At 44.2% G+C, this 17,988-nt stretch overlaps 1 protein-coding gene across 1 annotated transcript in view; it reads right to left on the bottom strand.

The window, feature by feature from the left end:
- Positions 1-17,988, bottom strand: part of galnt13 (UDP-N-acetyl-alpha-D-galactosamine:polypeptide N-acetylgalactosaminyltransferase 13) — a 194,846-nt gene that overhangs the window by 166,709 nt on the left and 10,149 nt on the right. The window lies entirely within an intron of this gene.

Genomic DNA, 17,988 nt, shown 5'->3' with positions numbered 1-17,988 from the left:
TTATTCATTATTGGGATTACTCTTAACTATTAATTAACCTGTGACTCCGCCCTGAGGTAAGAGATTGGAATTAATACGAGCCTCGAACAATCCTGTTGTGATAAAACAGCCTTCAATTCATTAAGTGTAATTGGACAATATAGTGGCTGTAGTTCAGCTGTGCAGAGTGGTAATCTCAAATGCTATGTAGGTCTTGAGACAGACCTTATGCTTTTACCAGATGAAGCTACCAAGGTCATTATGGTAGACGAACAGTATTCAAGTGTTGCTCCAGTAATCTGGTCAGTAAAATTTCAGTTATATTATAACTGATGGGGCTCTAAGGTGGAAATTTATGCATGCCATCTAGTTCAGAGGCGGAGGAGACTTGCATCAATTAACAATTATTCAGTTCTTGGTATAAACTACCTATAGACACTAGGTGCATTCTATAGGTTAAAGGGTTACTGAGTGAATATGCATAATCTGCATGTTCAACGTCAAGTAGATACACTATGGTGGTGGCGTATGTTAGGCACATGAGTGCAATCAAGACAGAATATCCTGTAATAATTTACCTAACATACGTTGGAATATCATCATGCATAATCAATGACAACACAAAATGGGTGTTGGATCACAAAGCATTTAATGAAATTATGGCTCGATGGAATACCGAATTGATATGTTTGTTTCCAGGCCCATTTATCAGTTGCAAAATATGAGGCATAACATAGGCAAAAAATACACTCTCGCTACAAGGAGAAAGAAGTTATGTTTGTCTCCCTTCATTTTGCCTCATCAGTCGGGTCTTGCAATGTCAGCAAAATCCCGCTCTAGGTTGTCGTTCTGTCTGACTGACCTATGCAGCTATGCTTCCCGCTTTGTCGGGAATAATAATACAACCTTTTACGGTTATTCTTAACATAAAACTTGCTGGTTTAGCATGTGGATCGGGAAACCAGCCCCTGCATGATAAATCAATTATTGACTTACAGATTCTGAGTGGATCGTTCCTGCGACTCGGATTGTCAGACCAATTCATGTATGTGCTCGCTGTAAATGCAGGGATAGCACCAAGAAAGGAAAGCATTACATTTCCTCTTCAGGAAATGGGAAGTGTTTGTTTAAATACTTAAGTTACATCTAATACGGCACAGATAACTGACAGCTTGGAGTTCGTTTCAAATGGGTCTTTGACAAAAAATTAAGTTATAGGACCATTAACTGTGCCCAACGTGCTTTTTTCTTCTTATCTTATTTACTGCAGCAATAGAGACCCACTCTGACGGGTTTCACCCTCTAATATCGAGTTATAAAGGATATTTTTCACACAAGTTCTCCCAGGACAAGCACAGGGCAGTATGGGATATTGATGTGATATTAACATTACTTTCACCAGGGGCTCCAGCTCCTTAGTTGACTCGGCTCTCGTAAGCTAGTTACCCTCATGGCGCTGGTCTGAGCCAACGGGTTCAGTCACTACATATTGTGACTAGATAGGATGGTTACATCTGCAAATAATATTATGTTTTAATGTTTGGTTAAGCAGAGCAGACATGAAATCTCAAACTAGTTTCATGGCATCTCATGAACCTTTGGTTATGGTCACACATATATAACAATACGTCAAGTTCACGAAGAGCTTAGAGGCTCGGAACTAGCAATGTTGATAATTACAAAAAACTTTTAAAAGGGTAATGGTTTGGACCATCCCCAGGTGATTGAAACAGGGCTTGGCTCATACAGGAGTAGATACTGATATATTTTTGAGTCTCACTCCACCAGGGCTGCTACAATATCAGCAGCAAGGGTTATGAACGTTCCGCTGGACCGCATCCTGGCGACTGCAGGATGGGCGAACGAACCTCTAAAAAATTCATAATAACCCATGGCCAGACCAGGGGTATTTGCCAACTCTACTTAGGTTCAGTGGTTAGTTACTCCCGAATGAGAGGAATTACTATTATTTATTCATTATGAATGTTTCCCTCATCTGTCAATGAAGCAGCTGTGGTTGTGGAGACTCATTTCTCACGGCATGAAATTATAGAGCTTTGAAATCTTTACGGAATCACTCACGTGACTCCGAAGTAAAATAGTAACATTAACCGACAACTTACCAGTTTTAAGTTTGATCTTTATTTTATGAGGAGTTATGGTGAGCGATTATGTGCCCTCCGCTCCCAGCCCTCATATAATTGTAAAGATCATCTGGTAGTTCTAGTCTTCTCTAAGTCTTACTATGTTACTTCGACTGCTGTTATCTGTGATTTCACATCGTTGCTTTGAAGATTGATACGCATGCGGACGCGGGGCTTCTTCACGTAATCGCTCACCGTAACTCCTCATAAAATAAAGATCAAACTCCAAACTGGTAAGTTCTCGTTTAATCTTACTATTTTTTGTCATGGATTCTCACACCGCTGGCAGCACCCATAAAAACCGAAATAGCCGGAAACGTTCAGCAGATCAACCGCATAAGTGGAAAGTGAATTAGAGTGCAGCATGGTGTCGCAACGGTAGAGTTGCTGCCTCACACCGCCAGGGACCTGGGTTCGATCCTGACTACAGTTGCGGTCTGTACATAGTTTGCACGTTCTCCCTATGACCGCATGGGTTTTCTCCGGGTGCATTAGTTTCTTCCCGCGCTCCAAAGATGTTCAAGTTTGTACGTTAATTGATTTCGGTAAAATTGTAAATCATCCCTAGTGTGTAGGATAGTGCTAGTGTACGGGGTGATCACTGGTCAGTGCAGCTCGGTGGGCCAAAGGGCCTGTTTTCACGCTGTATCTCTTAAGACAAAATAAATAATAATATTTTGGGTCCGAGGTGTTCTCCAGTGCTGACAAACAGATTTTTATACTTGCTTTAAAAGGGATCTCAGACCTGAAATGTTGATTCTATTTCTCTTCCCTCGGTTACCATAATAACTGTACTAAATCTTCTCTGTACCCTTTCCAATTTGACATCTTTCCTGTAACATGGTGCCTAGAACTGCAACATGACCTCCCAACCTCTGCAGTGCCCTCCATAATGTTTGGGACAAAGACCCATCATTTATTTATTTGCCTCTGTACTCCACAAATTGAAATTTGTAATAGAAAAAAAAATCACATTTGAACATGTCTTTTATATGCTGAAGAGAAAACTGAAGGGGACTAGCCCCCAAAACAATCATAAGCTAAAGATGGCTGCAATACAGGCCTGGCAGAGCATCACCAGAGAAGATACCCAGCAACTGGTGATGTCTATGAATCGCAGACTTCTAGCAGTTATTGGATGCAAAGGATATGCAACAAAATACTAAACATGACTACTTTCATTTACCTGACATTGCTGTGTCCCAAACATTATGGTGCCTTGAAATGGGGGGGCTGTGTATAAACACTGCTGTAATTTTTACATGGCGCAACCATGTAAAAATTGTCTTTATTAAAATCTGACAATGTGCACTTTAACCACAAGAGATTTTTTTCTATTACAAATCTCAAATTGTGGAGTACAGAGGAAAATAAATAAATGATATGCCTTTGTCCCAAACATTATGGAAGGCACTGTATACTCAATACTCTGAATGGTGGAGCCCAATGTACCAAAAGCCTTTTAGACTACCCTGTCTACCTGTGATGCCACCTTCAAGGAACACTGGATCCTAGATCCCTCTATTCACAACATTCCCCAGAGTCATTCCATTCACTCTGTAGATCCTGCCCATGTTAAACATTCCAAAATGCCAAACCTCACATTTCTCTGTATAAGTTCCATCAACCATTCCTCAGCCCACCTGGCCAATCGTTCAAGATCCTGCTGCAATCCTTTAACATTCATCTCCCCCATCCTTTGGCCTTTGACATCCTTCTTCACTCTCGGCAATACCACCCACTTTTGCTTGCAAATATCATCTGCAAACTTGCAAATTTTGCCATGTTTTTCTCATCCAATATACTGTAGATGGAAACAGTAATGGGACTCGCACCAAACTCTGAAGTACACCACTAGTCACAGGCCTCCAGTCCGAGAAGCAAACTTTCACCATCACACTTTGCTTCCTTCCATAAAGCCAATTTTCTATTCATTCAACTATCTCTCCTTGGAACCTATGCACTCTAAGCTTTCAGAGCAGCCTACCATGTGGAACCTTGTCAAATGCATCAGATTAGCATAATGTCAGATAGGCATCTCAGATACAGTACAAGTGAATAGCAGTGTCCTCTGAGACAGTATACACAGTCGCCAGTTTTCGGCGCCATTTTCAAGATCACGTGCAGCAAGAGGACATGAGTTTATCTTGACATCATGTACGGCATAGACATTGCGGGCCAAAGGGCCCGTTCCTGTGCTGCACTGTTCAATGTTCAGTCCTAATATAAAGCCTATGATATACAGGCAGCCTGTATATACTATTGATCCAGATGCAATCTACCACAGGCAAACCGGAAGCATCAAATGTCAAAATCTGACATTTAAAGAAAAATACTGCCGGTGGGAAGATAGATTAAGTGGTTCTTTTTTAATGCTGGTTCAAGCATTATGGGCTGAATAACCTCCCACTGCATTTCATAATTATAATGATTAAGTGCGAGGAAATAGCCTCGAAGATCATAGCCATCTTAAAGCGTTGCTAAACAGAATCCAGGTTATTGCAAGATTTAAGACTGGTGCAATTCCAATCATCTGCAGCCAAGAAGCAATTCTACTCTGTTCCCTCCAGATATCCGTTACATTATCAATACCAGCTCAATCCCCTGCACCCGACATCAAAGTAATACTTCAGAGAACAGCACAGTGATGGTTATAGACCTTGACAACATCCTACCTACAGTTTTGATAAGCTGAATCAGCCACCCTCTGATCTCAACTTACACCAGAATACCAACTCCGACCTAGTACATTCCACCCACAGGAAACAAAAGCAATCGATTTATCCAAGTTTTCACCCAGCTTACAAGAACCGAAGAGCAATAAAAGTTCTGGGCAACATGGTACTGCATGAAAAGTATCACCACAGCAAGTTTGCAAGCACAATCGTTTTTCTTTGAGAAAGTGGCTGAAAGCACAGTTCAAATATTAAAATCTATTATCCCAACTAACGTCATCTGGCGACAACCTGCATCATCCTGGTGCCAACCAACGACAGCACCTACAACAGGAGAAGACAAGCTACGTCAAGCCCACGGTCGCAGAAAAGATTTGAACATTTCAAAATCCAGCGGCAACCAGAAAATCCTTACGACTCTTTAGGCGACTTGAGGAGAATACTCACAACCACACAGGCATCACCCCGCGACCATGTAAATACAGCCTAGTCACCTGTAGCCACAGAAAAAAATCGCCTAAGTCGGACAGGGGCTTTACATGTTGCACATCACCATCTATAGTCATTTACCGATGAGAAGGTGGTTCTTTAGCCAGAGGGTGGCTTAGTTTAGTTTAGTTTGGTTTGGTTTAGAGACACGGGGCGGAGACAGGCCCTTCGGTCCATCTGAGTCCTCGCCGCCCACCACACCTCATTCCCTAGCATTATCCTACACACTAGAGACAATTTACAGAAGTCAATTCACCTACAAACTTGCACGTTTTTGGAATGTGAGAGGAAATCGGAGCACCCGGAGAAAATACAGGCAGTCGCAGGGAGAACGTGGAAACTCCGTACAGACAGCACCCGAGGTCCGGACGATGTGCTCCGTGAGGCAGCGACTCTACCGCTACATCACTGTGCCGCAGATGGCTGTGGAAGTGAAGTCATTGGGTGTTTTTAAAGCAGAGATTGATAAGTTCTTGATTAGTAATGGTTAGGGGAAGAAGGCAAGAGAATGGGGTTGAGAGGGAAGCATGGATCAGCCATGACTGAATGGTGGAGCAGACCTGATGGGCCGAATGGCCCAACTCTGCTCCTATGCCTTATGGTCTTGTGACCCTCTACAGGGCTGGATTTCAGCTCTGCCTTGTCCAGATAGTTTAGCACATTCCAGCTGACCTACTCCCAATTGTAATTCTCATGAATCCCCTCCTTTCACTCCTATTCGTACGATCTTTTAATTAAGCATTACCTCAGTTTTAAAATCCAATCAATGTTGTCACCGTGGAAACAAAGCTTGGGAATGATAGTTGAAAATATGAAAATTGTATAATGTAGATAACTCATTAAAGTTGACAGTTATAGCAAATGCCTGCTGTTTGTTACATGAAAAAGCACTGATGGGAAAAAATAATTTGCCAAGGGGAAAAAATATAACAATGATGTCTTGTATTTATATAATAATTAGAACATAGAATAATACAGCCCACAATGTCTCTTCCGAACACTCAGCAGGACCGGTTCAGAGCCGCTATAGCTCTTGGAATAAAGCTGTTTCTGAGTCTGGAGGTTCGGGCGTAGAAGGCCTTGTAACGTCTGCCGGAGGGAAGTACAGGTGCACAACCTTTTATCCGGTGTTCCGGAAACCGAAAAACTCCGAAAACCGGCCATTTTTTCCAGATGTCGTCTGCGCACCAAAGCTCGGTTTGGCCTTGTAACGTCTGCCGGACGGAAGTAGTTCGAACAGTCCGTTACAGGGGTGTGATGAGTCTTTATGGATGCTGACGGCCTTCCTGAGGCACCGTGTGTGGTAGATGCCCTCTAAGGCTGGTAGCTCCGTCCCAATGATCCTCTTCGCTCTGTGGACGACGCGCTGAAGAGCTCTCCTCTCCGCCTCCGTGCAGCTGAGATACCACACCACCACATAAAATCCCTCCAAACTAACTGACAACATTTATGCAGAGATGCCATACGTTAATATGCTCTCTGTGGTGAAGCGGTAGAACGTCGTCAGCAGCTGTTGGGGCAGACCAGTCTTTTTTAATGTCCTCAGGAAGAACAGTCGTTGCTGTGCCTTCTTGACCAGCGCAGCGGTGTTGGTGGACCATGTGAGGTCCTCTGAAATGCGAGTGCCCAGTAACTTAAAGCTGGACACTCTCTCCACACTTTCCCCGTAAATGGAGATTGGGGCGTATTCTCCATTATGGGACCTCCTGAAGTCAATAATCAGCTCCTTGGTCTTGGAGGTGTTTAGTAACAAGTTGTTACGTGTGCACCAGTCCGCCAGCTTCCGCCCTGTATTTTGTTTCATCACCGTTGGTGATCAGCCCAATTACTGTTGTGTCGTCTGCAAACTTCACGATGGTGTTGGTGTCGAATGCAGGCCTAGCTGGTGGAGTTTGGTGGTGAGCTTGGTGGGGATGACCGTATTGAATGCAGAGCTATAGATCCAGCTATCTCCACAATCCTACTTGACAGGAATGCTCCACTTGGTCTTCTCCTGGATGTATCAAACTCACACTAGTTCTATGTTATCCCACTTTCCCATCCACTTACTGCATCTTAGGGGAGCAATTTTACAGAGGCCAATCGACCTACAAACCCACATGTATTTGGGATGTGGTCACAGGGAGAATGTGCAAACTCCACATAGACACCACCCGAGGATCATATCAGCAAACACTAGGAAACATACTAGAAATATCAAGAAACTTAAAAAAATCTGAAATGTATCTGAAATGTAGATCATGTATGTTATAGCACCGAAGAAAAAAAATACAGTACAATGCCCAGGTAATCTCGGGAGATTTGAAAACTTCTCAATAGCTTACATTGGGATTGTAGCCCTCAGAAGTAATCTTAAACCACAGCTTCCTGGCTGTTCAAAAAACTAAAAATGAAATAGGGGAAGTAAGCGTATATATAGATGCACAATATATTAACCTGTTCACTGCCATCCCAGAATATATTTGGGTCATGGCCAATAGTGACAACAAAATAAACCTGGCATTGAACAAGTTAAGATCAATAGTCTATACAGGTCCACCACTGCTTTCCTGAAACCGGTGGTCTGGCACCTCCTTTAATCCGTACAAAATTACAAGAGCGTTACAAGGCCTTTTACACCCGAACCTCCAGACTCAGGAACAGCTTCATTCCCAGAGCTATAACGGCTCTGAACCGGCCCTGCTGAGTGCCCCCCGTCCCCCCTGGATTGTCTCCCTCGGATAATCACGTCACACAGACACATCTGCACTTTAGTCTGTGAACTGTTTTGACTGTTTTACTGTTCTTTTTACAATCCATGTTCTCGGGACATCTAAACCAAATTTTATTATTTATTTATGTTATGACATCGGTTGGAAGCTACATACCAAATCTCGTTGCGCTTATGTGCAATGACAATAAAAGATATTATTATTATTATTATTATATATTATTAAATCTCCCCCAGATATCCCCCCAAAAATGTGATGCCAAGGTCGGGTGAAGTGGTCGATCTCAACTTCATCGGGACTTCCATGGCCGATCGACGGGTCGAATTTGCCCCCTGCGGCTGGGGCTCCGGGAACCCTAGCCCAGCCGTAGTCGGCAGATCCGTTCCCATAGCCGACTTCCGAGGCCAACTTTGCGGGCCGGTATCTCGGCCCCTGAGCAGCATAGGTGAACCGTTCTGGTACTGTTGGACTGTTCATCCGGCAAAATGGATAATCCAGAAAGGCTCTAACACCAATGATGCCGGTGTTCTCTTTAATATTCAATTTTGACTTTTTAAAGGCCAGATTTCTTCTGCTGGATCCCCCACAACGCCCAGGCAAGTTGTTTGAACGACTATTTGCTGAAGAGCCAGTAACTCAGACGATGGCCTGAGCTATGGGGAGAGGTTGGGCTGGCTAGAACTTTGTGCCTTGGTGCACAGGAGGCTGAGGCTTGATCTTATAGAGGTGTATAATATCATAAGGGGAATAGCTGGGATGCACAGTCTGTTCTCCCCCAGAGTAGCGGAATCAAGTATTGGAATAGGTTTAACCAGAAGGGGAGGTGAGGAGGAGGGGGGGCAATTTTTCTACACAGAGGATGGTGTTTATGGAAGGAGCTGCCAGAGAAAATAGTTGAGGCAGATACAATAATAACATTTAAAATACATTTTGACCGGTTCATGGAAAGGGAAGATTTAGAGATATAATGACCAAAAGCAGTTAGGTGGGACTAGATTAGATGGGGCATCTTGGTCAATGTGGGCAAGTTGGGCTGAAGGGCCAATTTCCTTGATGTATGACTATATTATATTCAAACCCCGACCTCAGGAAAATAAAGAGGAAGGAGACTGGACTTTTTTGCCTTTCATCACAGTGAGGAACGTGGGGAATCCTCCCTGGTTGATGCTTATGTTAACTTTTATGCAGTTGTGTGCCTTGTTAGTTTTTTTTTAAGTATGGCTGTATGGTAATTCGAATTCCACTGTACCTTAATTGGTACATGTGACAATAAACTGACCTTGAAACCTTCAACTACATTTACAGGCTCATCCACAGATGCTATATCTTATTAACTTCTGTACTGGATATTTATCACCAGAACCAATACATTATTGAATTAGTATGCAGGGCACTTCTAATTCCAACAGTCTGAAGATCACCTGGAACAAACAAAATTGAGTGCTATACAATGTAATGAGTTCAGTATATTCTTTAGCAGTACAGTTAAGGACATCTTCCTGTGGAAAAAAACTTAAAATTTCAATTGGAGGTAAAGATGGGTTTTAATGTTAAATTATTTGGATAATATGGTTGAACCAAAAATATGTTTTCATATTATTGGTCTAGGGATCAATATTGTCATCAAGGAGGCATCAGTTTCAAATCCATCTTATTATGCAATGACTGCTAATATCTAAAGAAGCATATTGATTTTTCTATTATTCATAGTCACCAATAGTCTCGTGTCTTATCGGAATTTTTTGGCACCCTTCATCATTTAGACGTGTTATTCATCCCTGAATTAAATAAGACACAGTCAGGACTCAGACCAAGTATTCATACAATCCTGTCTGTACACTGACAGAGAATTACTTTGACATGAGGTCATTTCTAGTTTAAAAAAAGACAGTTATGAATGCCAGATGTAGAAAAAAACTGCTTGACTTTCATTTGAATGGTTTGTAGTATTATCTAAATGCAGTAGACCCTCGTAATATAGTGGATTTCAGTTATATGGGGCCGAGACTTCTGTTGCAAGCCCCCTTCCCAGCCTCCACTACCTCCCCTGGCAGCTTGTTCCATACACCCATCACCCTTTGTGTGAAAATGTTACCCCTCAGGTTCCTATTGAATCGTTCCCCCTCACCTTAAATCTGTCCTCTGGTTACTGATTCCCCTACTCTGGGCAATATATTCTGCATTTACCCGATCTATTCCTCTCACGATTGTGTACATGAAGGTCATGAGTACCGGCTGGTCCGTGATGTACCACCTGTATGGCTGAGATTCTGCGACTCCCCACCCGGTGAATTTACGCTGGTTTATCTCCCCCACCCCCAACACTGTGCTCTTCCCTCCCGGGCTTGGGTTAAGTTTTACCCCCCTAGTTCATTTAAAGTGGACAATCGGCAATAACAGACAACATCCTCACCCTCCCCCCCTCCGCCCCCTTCCCCCCCCGTAGTCCGTTATTGCGAGAGTTTACAGTACTTCAATTTGTCACTGTTGTCGACTTCATTGCCAGCTGTGCCAAACCCTAGTCTCTGCATTAATATTCAAAAACGCTGCAAGGCAAGCCAAACATTACCATGAGAGAAATTTGAACAGCCCCCAAAATAAGATACAGGGATTACAATTAACATGACCCGATTGATTGCAATGTGGTCAATGAGGCAAACCTTTTGCTGTCTGATCATTTGAAGAAGGTAAAAGTTATTCGCCTTCCATCATAGTGGGGAATGTGAGGTCGCCGAAAAACAAGATGGACGTGCTGTCTGCACTGGTGGGGACTCGGAGGGAGTGCCGTAAGTGCAATGATCTCGGTGTTTGCGGGGACATCACGCCATAAGAACATCCTGGAGTTTGATGCGAGTGTGGACGGCGTTCTGACTGTTCGGGCGGACAGGGACTGCAGAGAGAGTGACAGCGGTCGGTACAACTCTGGTCACATCACGGTGAAGAGCGTGTGTGTGGCCCGGACATTGAACTGATGGCTATAGGTCTCCGCTTTTGCTGTGAGCCCTGGGGATTCTCACACGCCGCTGTGGTGGCTGTTTATGTTTAATCTTTATGTCGTTTTGTATCTTGTTGCTTTTTTCGTATGACTATGGTTAATCAAATTTCACTGTGCCTCAATACATGTGACGATAAAGGACCATTGAACCATTGAATTAAATAGAAACATAGAAATTAGGTGCAGGAGTCGTCCATTCGGCCCTTCGAGCCTGCACCGCCATTCAATATGATCATGGCTGATCATCCACCTCCGTATCCCGTACCTGCCTTCTCTCCATACCCTCTGATCCCCTTAGCCACAAGGGCCACATCCAACTCCCTCCTAAATATAGCCAATGAACTGGCCTCAACTACACTCTGTGGCAGAGAGTTCCACAGATTCACCACTCTGTGTGAAAAAAGTTCTTCTCATCTCGGTTTTAAAGGATTTCCCCCTTATCCTTAAGCTGTGACCCCTTGTCCTGGACTTCCCCAACATCGGGAACAATCTTCCTGCATCTAGCCAGTCCAACCCCTTAAGAATTTTGTAAGTTTCTATAAGATCCCCTCTCAATCTCCTAAATTCTAGAGAGTATAAACCAAGTCTATCCAGTCTTTCTTCATAAGACAGTCCTGACATCCCAGGAATCAGTCTGGTGAACCGTCTCTGCACTCCCTCTATGGCAATAATGTCCTTCCTCAGATTTGGAGACCAAAACTGTACGCAATACTCCAGGTGTGGTCTCACCAAGACCCTGTACAACTGCAGTAGAAACTCCCTGCTCCTATACTCAAATCCTTTTGCTATGAAAGCCAACATACCATTCGCTTTCTTTACTGCCTGCTGCACCTGCATGCCTACTTTCAATGACTGGTGTACCATGACACCCAGGTCTCGCTGCATCTCCCCCTTTCCCAATCGGCCACCATTTAGATAATAGTCTGCTTACCCGTTTTTGCCACCAAAATGGATAACCTCACATTTATCCAATTAAAACAATGGGTCAATGGTTTCTTTATTATAATGTGCACCAAGATACAGTGAAATACATTTTTTGGCATACAGATCAGCAAGACCAGGGCAGTAGACTAGGGCAGTAGAGTCGATGCCTTGCAGCGCCCAAGACCCGGGTTTGATCTCGACCTTGGGTGCTGTCTGTATGGAGTTTGCATGTTCTCCCTGTGACCATGTGGGTTTCCTCCGGGTACTCTGGTTTCCTCCTACGTTCGTAAGATGTGCAGGTTTGATGGCCCTCTGCAAATTGCCCATTTTCCAGAGGACGCGGATGCATAAATGAGTGGAATTATTGAGAATGGGTGATCGATGGTCAGCATGGACTTGGTGGGTTGAAGGGCTTTTTTCCAAGCTGTTTCTCCAAACTAAATTACACTGAACAGTTTCAGCATCCACTCAATTGACAATATTTTCCACATTGGCTGATTATCAAGCAGAACTCAACTCAAGCGTTCATGAAATCCTGTGCGCACGTGCACACAATCTTGCGCACACTTGAACACTTTGCACAGCAGCAAGCTTCACACTGACTGCTTGCACATTAACCCAGAAATTCAGCCAAGCATACAGCTTGAACCCCTCACACTTGTAGAGCATGGAGCACAAACAGAAGCTGTAGGGGAAACCTGCAGGCAGAAGGGAGGGGGGAAGGGAGGGAGGGCGGGAGGGAGGGAAGGGGAGGGAGGGGGAAGGGGGGGAGGGAGGGAAGGGGGGGGGGGGAGGGGGGGGGGGGGGGGGGGAGGGGGGGGGGGGGGGGGGGGGGGGGGGGGGAGGGAGGGAGGGGGGGGGGGGGAAGGGGGGGGGGGGGGGGGGGGGGGGGGGGGGGGGAAGGGGAAGGGGGGGGGGGGGGGGGGGGGGAGGGGAGGGGGGGGAGGGGGAGGGGGAGGGGGTGAGGGGAGGGGATTGGGGGAGGGGGGGGGGAGGGGAGGGAGGGAGAGGAAAATGCTTGGGTCATAGAGGGCAGAACAATCTCGAACTATTGTAGTCAGTGGAAATATCAACAATATTAATGATGCTGACATTTACAAATCACATTTATACTTGTAACCACCAACCCCACCTCTTGCACTTTCCACTTTAGTAATTGGTGTAATTGTTATGTAATAAAATTAATTCATGTAATAATGTTGCTGGTGGGCAACATATCCAACACAAGAAGGACAGCAACACGTCAACAATGAGGAAATCACACCATCCCTTGATTCGCACCGCAATGATAGCACTAAGGTAGGATCTGCAACAATGAGACAGATTACAGGGGGCTTGCGACCAAGATGAAGGTTGGGATAGTGTGACAGCTGGCTTCAGAAAGCAATGCTGCACGATGCAAAGGCTATGACAAGGCAGCTTTAGTCTTGAGAGATGCTGCGGGGAAACAGACCCTTCAGTCCACTGACTCCTCGATCACCTTACTCTAGCACTATCCTATACACAGGAGAAGTTTACACTTTACAGAAGCCTTCATAGACTTTAGAGAGACAGCGCAGAAACAGGCTCTACAAGTTATGGGGCAATTTGCACAGAGCCAATTGATTTACAAACCTGTACATCTTTGGGATGTGGGCGGAAACTAGATCACCCGGAGAAAACCCATGCAGTTACAAGGCAGAAAACATGCAAACTCCACACAGACAACACCCGAGGTCAGAATCAAACACAGGGGTCTGGTGCTGTGAGGCTGCAGCACCAGAGAGGCATGGTGGCACAGTGGTAGAGTTGCTGCCTTACAGCACCAGAGACCTGGGTTTGATCCTGCCTACAGGTGCTGTCTGTTCTGAGTTTGTTTGAGAGGCATAGATAGGATAGTCAGAACCTTTCTCCCCAGGGTGGAAATATCCAATACCAGAGGTCGTAGCTATATAGCTATATGGTGAGAGGGAAAAGGCTTAATGGAGGGGTGTGGGGCAAGTTTTTTTTTATTTTTTTACACACGCACACACATGCACACACACCGCCATTCATTGCGATCATGGCTGATCGTCCCCAATCAATAACCCGTGCCTGCCTTCTCCCCATTCCTTGATTCCACTAGCCCCCAGAGCTCTATCTAACTCTCTCTTAAATCCATCCAGTGATTTGGCCTCCACTGCCCTCAGTGGCAGGAAATTCCACAAATTCACAATTCTCTGGGTGAAAACGTTTTTTCTCACCTCAGTCTTAAATGGCCTCCCCTTTATTCTAAGACTGTGGCCCACCCAACTTTTTGAACATTTTTCCTGCATCTAGCTTGTCCAGTCCTTTTATAATTTTATATTTCTAAGATCCCCCCTCGTCCTTCTAAACTCCAGTGAATACAAGCCTAGTCTTTTCAATCTGCCATCCCAGGGATCAATCTCGTGAACCTACGCTGTACTGCCTCAATACTCCAGATGTGGTCTTACCAGAGCCCTTTACAACTGCAGAAGAACCTCTCTACTATCCTGAAATCTACTATCCTCTTGTTATAAAGGCCAACATTCCATTAGCTTTCTTCCCTGCCTGATGTACCTGGATGCCAACTTTCAGTGACTGCTGTACAAGGACACCCAGGTCTCGCTGTACCTCCCCCTTACTTAATCTAACCCCATTGAGATAATAATCTGCCCCCTTGTTTTTGCCACATGACATACTCGTTACAATAAGCTAAACTATAAAAGGATGTAACATGCAACATTGTAAATATCGATCATTTACAATTAAGAATTATGTGTGTTACTGGGCATTATTGTAACAAACAAAAATGAGCTGCAAAATTGTTCTCCATTTTCCAGTGGGGAAAACACTGAAACAAAAGACATTTGTTGCCATGGCAAAATGATTTCTTCCTGCATCAAATGAATCTCAAGCCCTTCTTCGACAAAAGGAGCCAACATTTTTAACGCCCCGAGATATTTGTCAGCTTACAATGGATGATACAATTTACTCGGTTGAATGGATTATAGGCCATAAAACTCAGTGGGTTCAATCTTTCCAACTTGCATCCTGTTCCCAACGCTTTCATTTTGTAGAAACAAAGAATTGCGGATGCTGGTTTATACCAAACATAGGCACAAATTGCTGGAGTAAATCAGCGGGCCAGGCAGCATCCCCTCATGAAAAGGATGCCTGACATTTCAGGCCGGGAGTCTTCTTCAGAGTGAAAGTAGGAGGTGGGGGGTGGAGGCAAGAAAAGACCAGGACCACCCATGTCCAGCCACAAACTATCTCAGGCATGTCTTATAGTCTTAGATCATAAATCAACTAGTTTGATTTAGGACTTTGTTTTTAAAATCTGCACACTATTTTTATATATTGTACACAGCAACTAAAGCAGCACAGTGGTACAATGGTAGAGTTGTTGCCTTACAGCAGCAGAGACCCAGGTTTGATCCTGACTACAGGTGCTATCTGTACATATTTTGTACATTCTCCCTGCGACCGCGTAGGTTTTCTCCGGGTGCTCCAATTTCCTCCCACACTCCAAAGATGTTGAGGTTTGTAGGTTAATTGTAAAGTTGTCACTAGTAAGTAGGATAGCGTTAGCGTATGGGGTGATTGCTGCTCAGCTCAGACACGGTGGGCCGAAAGGCCTGTTTCCATGCCTCTAAAGTCCTAACCAATTGAGGCAGCCTGGTTATTATTAATTTGTGATAATTCTTAATCAATGCAAAATAAGTCATCATCCAAAAAACATCAAGGATAGTAATGAATTTTGTTGTTAGTGAAAATCCATTACTATCCTTGATGTTTTTTGGATGAAGACTTATTTTGCATTGATTAAGAATTATCACAAATTAATTAACAGCATGCGTCATAGAAAGCAACCCCCAATATTCAGTGCCTTCTGGGGAAGATTTTCTCTTGTCAAATGGAATCTTATTTGGCACTTCCTCATGAGGCCTTTAGCAACAGTAATGGCAAAGTTCAATGGTTCTTTATTATCACATGTACACGAGGTACAATTAAATTATTTTTTGCATATAGTTCAGTAAATTATTACTGTACATTTTCTTCCCACCTGTCATCAGGTAACTGAACCAGCCTATCAACAACTAGAGAATGTTTCTAAGGTACCATGCAACTCATTGGAGACCCTCAGACTATCCTTAATCAGACTATACCTTGCACTAAACACTGTTCCCTTTATCATATACAGTACATATGCACTGTGGACGGTTTAATTGTAATCATGTATTGCCTTTCCGCTGACTGGATAGCACACACACACACAAATGCTTTTCATGGTACCTCAGTACATGTGACAATGAACTAAATTAAACCAATACATAGCATTATCCCAGATTAAGTGTGTATGAATAGCCCACTGAGGCCATATGCAAGTGTTTTGCCGGCAATTTCAAAGCCCAAGTTGCAGCAGGCTATAAAGGCCCGTTGTCCTGGCTACAGGGCCTCCCGCCATCATCTCAATCTGGATCATCTAGCGAACCATCATTCCTCTCCTCGCCCGGACACCTTCAGCCTTTGTGCCCTGGAGCACCTACTGCAGCCGAGTTTGAGGCCATGGAAGGCAAGACCACAGATCCATTTACAGGCCCTGTTCTTGCGTCCGCCGTCGTTGACTCCCTCCGCTCTCCAGTCCTCGGGGAGGCCGGGCTCAGCAGCTTCCCTCTTCAGGTTCTGTGGTGGGTAAGGCCACGCCTGTGACCAGGGGATAGAATGGCCTGGTGGTCATGGTCTGCCACTCAGCTCAACAATCGTCAAAGCAAATGAATCACCAATCAAACAGATGATTAGGCCACAATCTGGATATGAAAAACTTTGGTGTACTTTTGATTAAAGCACAGACAGGAGGATGCACATGATGGAGTTGTGGAGTCAGAGTTTTGTAGCACGAAACTGGGCATTTTGGACAACAGAGTCTGTACAAACCATTTAACTAATCCTGACTTATTCTCCTCACATTCCCATTATCATCTCATTCCACCGACATATTCGGGTCAATTTACCGTGGCCATATGGTTTACCAAATCACACTTTCAGAAATGGGAAACCTAGGTACCCTGGCTTTTGATTGAATGATACAGCTTGGAAACAGGCCCTTCAGCCCACCGAGTTCATGCCGACCATCAATCGCCATTCATATTAATTTTTTAATTGATTGATTGAAAGAGACAGCATGGAAACAGGCCCTTCAGCCCACCGAGTCCATATTGACTGTCAATTGCCTGATGACACTAACTCTATGCTCTATGCTATCCCACTTTCACATCCACTCTATGATCCGCTACGTTATGCCAGCAGTTTGTGTCTATCTTGTTTGTTAAAAATCTCATGTTGTTTTAGAAAAATGTGAATAGAACTACCAAATTTACAATTACTATTGTACCGCACAATGAGAACACTAAAGGGGCTGTCCCACAGCGGCGACCTAATTGGCGAGATTAGAAGAGTTCTAGGAGAGTTTGAAAAAGGGTCATTTTGAAGACCTCCTTCAACTATGCAGAAGACCTCCTTCGATCTCCTTCGACTTCCCTTCGACTATGTTGAAGACTATCTTCGGGAAAATTGGACACTGAATAGTGGAGAGTGAAGATGACCTCCTTCGACTTCCCTTCGACTATGTTGAAGACTATCTACGACTACCTTCGATTATCTTCGATTATCTTCGACTACCCTCGATTACCTACGAATAACATGCCGACCTACTACAACCTACTTCCTCTAAACCTACTAGTAAAAAAAATATTGATTTTTTCCATGGCAACCTTTTTTTACTCGCAGGCATTTTTCAACATGCTGAAAAATACGCCGCAACATAGCTGAGACCTCGAGTACGCGGGGACTACACTCGAGCATGAAGAAGAGTTACAAAGACCTCCTAGGGCCTCTTGTCGACCATGCTGCGAGTATGAGTCGAGGGCAAACTCTTCTAAACTCGCCAATTAGGTCACCGCTGTGGGACAGCCCCTTTTCACATGTAGGAAAGAACCACAGATGCTGGTTTAATTCGAAGAGACACAAAATGCTGGAGTCAGCAGGACAGGCAGCATCTCTGGAGAGAAGGAATGAATGACGTTTCG

The sequence above is a fragment of the Leucoraja erinacea genome, chromosome 7 (assembly GCF_028641065.1).
Source record: "Leucoraja erinacea ecotype New England chromosome 7, Leri_hhj_1, whole genome shotgun sequence".
Taxonomy (NCBI): Eukaryota; Metazoa; Chordata; class Chondrichthyes; order Rajiformes; family Rajidae; genus Leucoraja; species Leucoraja erinaceus.
This window is presented reverse-complemented; position numbering and strand designations above follow the sequence as displayed.